Source organism: Vanacampus margaritifer, chromosome 13 (assembly GCF_051991255.1).
Source record: "Vanacampus margaritifer isolate UIUO_Vmar chromosome 13, RoL_Vmar_1.0, whole genome shotgun sequence".
NCBI classification, from domain to species: Eukaryota; Metazoa; Chordata; class Actinopteri; order Syngnathiformes; family Syngnathidae; genus Vanacampus; species Vanacampus margaritifer.
Window position 1 is genome coordinate 14,204,417 of NC_135444.1, and position 2,388 is coordinate 14,206,804.

A 2,388-nucleotide genomic window follows, 5' to 3' on the forward strand; every position below is an offset into this window, starting at 1 on the left:
GGACTCTCTTAACTCTTCTCGGATGTGATGTCAGCAATGTTTTTTTTTAAGGTGGACTCGTCCTCCAAAGGTCACCGTCGCTGCGTTCTATTTCCGTAAACCGGTGGGAAAGAATGTTCCGACGCGATGATGAAACGTTAAAATAAATACTTTGCAGTGTTGCTAAATGTCTGACGCGCACAAATGGGGAAAGGGACACTTGAGAACTACATACTTGTTGCCGTACGACCTTAAGAGCATAAAAAAAAAAAAAAATTAAACGTGCCGGTTTTGACGGTGAGCTGTGACATCAGAAGGGCAGGTAACTTACCACGCCCCCTGGATACAAGGTACACTTGTAAACAAACTCAAGGAACAATCTGTTTTGTACATATGTAAGAGTAAGTATCTCAATATAAAACAACTTTATTACTTTATTACAATATTACTCATTTTATCTTGTAACAAACATTTTGTTCAAACTTTTATTTTTCAGTAGCGTGTGAAGAAGGTGGTAAGGGGAAACGTAACGGAGTGAAAGTGTGTATTTTAATTAGGAAAAGTAGTTGAGTCAAAGTGAACGTTGACAGAATTATAACGGAAAAACTTTACATAAGCACAAAAAAAGTATTAGTGCTCTGTTATATTACACAGCTGCCACACACAAAAAAGTACAATTCAACTGATAAGAAGTCTGTAGTTGCAACAATATTATTGTATTAATTTGTGATAAGTTATGCCATATACACAACACTATGATTATTGACTTTACGATTAAGCAAAACCAACAAGCAAATTATGTTTGCTTTAAGGAACTCTGGGATATCTACAATATTATCTACTTTAGATTTTTTTTTAACACTTTTTTAAGAGCATAAAAATTAACCACTGTTTAAATCAAGCTAAATGAAATTGAAATAAGAGTGGAATGGCGTACTAGTGGTTAGCGTTTCTGTCTTACAGTTGAGAGGTTGTGGGTTTGAATCACATCTCCTATGTCAAGTTTGTATGTTCTTCCTGTTGCTCCCTCCCACATCACAAAAACGTTAACATTAGTTTCCATGAACTATAATTACTTTGCATGTTTTGGGAATGTACTACATGAGTACCCGGAGAAACCTCAATGCAAGCATGGGACGAACATGCCAAATCCACACAGGTAGATCGGAGACAAGATTCTAACCCACAACATCAGAACAGTGAGGCAGATCAACACTAGCTCACTAAATGAATACTTCATGAATTTTCAAGGTTGCTTGCGTCCAAAGATGAATGTAATCTGACAAAGATAGAGTGTTGTAAGTATTGCCTTTCAAGCGTTGAATGTGTACATACCACTGGTAAGGTTTGAAATGCTTGTAAAATATGATAATGATCACAATGCGATTCACCTTAAACATGCCCAAGAAGCGAGCTGTACAATGTGTCCAGAAGCAGCACAGAATGTCTGATCACAAGCACAGCAGGGAGGAGACGTCGCACACCCCTACCCTACCCTTAGTGAATGATCACGCTGTCTGAGAACTGAATCATCCTGTTATGTATGTGTTAGTGGTGCGAGTGAGAGAGACAGTGTAGTGTGTATATAAAAAAAAACAAAAAACAGGTGTTATCTTCCAAAGACTCCACGTACAAACAAAGACGAGATAAGCCTTTGCTTAGCCCACACGGCTCTCGGTCTCTTAATCTGTCGTCATCTCTCATTCCCGCTCGCACGATGAGTGTGTGACACGATCTTCACATTAGCTGCTTTCACACAGAGGTCCTGAAAAATGGCTGCATTTGTGCCTAACAGTCTCAGGATTTACACTGCAGGTCTAAGTTAGTTCCCATTTCCGAATTAATGCCTACATGATGGTGCCTTAGTTGCGTGTGAGTCGTGTGACTCAATTTAGGAGTTTTTTTTTAGATACAAGCTGAAGTTTTAATGATTTTTAAAAACATACATATTTTTAGTTTTATTATTATTATTTTTTTAATTTGACTTGATACAAACGCTAGATGGTGGCAGGGAACTCAATTCTTCTTCAAAAAAAAAGAGGCTTCAAGATGTTTGTTTAATGCCAGTAGAGGTTTCCCGTCATAAAACAAAGACAATTACACATTGTGTATTTCAAAACCACAACTTAGCCTTCTGCTAGTTTAATGCTAACACACAATCCAAAACGCCAGATGGGCTAATGAATAGTTCTATCGGTCGTTTAATGCCAGTTGCGGTTTACTGTCATAAAACAAAGACAATTACACTTTGTGTATTTCAAAACCACAACTTAGCCTTCTGCTAGCTTAGTGCTAACACACAATCCAAAACGGCAGATGGGCTAACACTATCGGCATTTATGGTGTTTTAACACCAACAAATTTAGACAAACAATATGACAATACTCATAGGCATATATTTGTTAACCT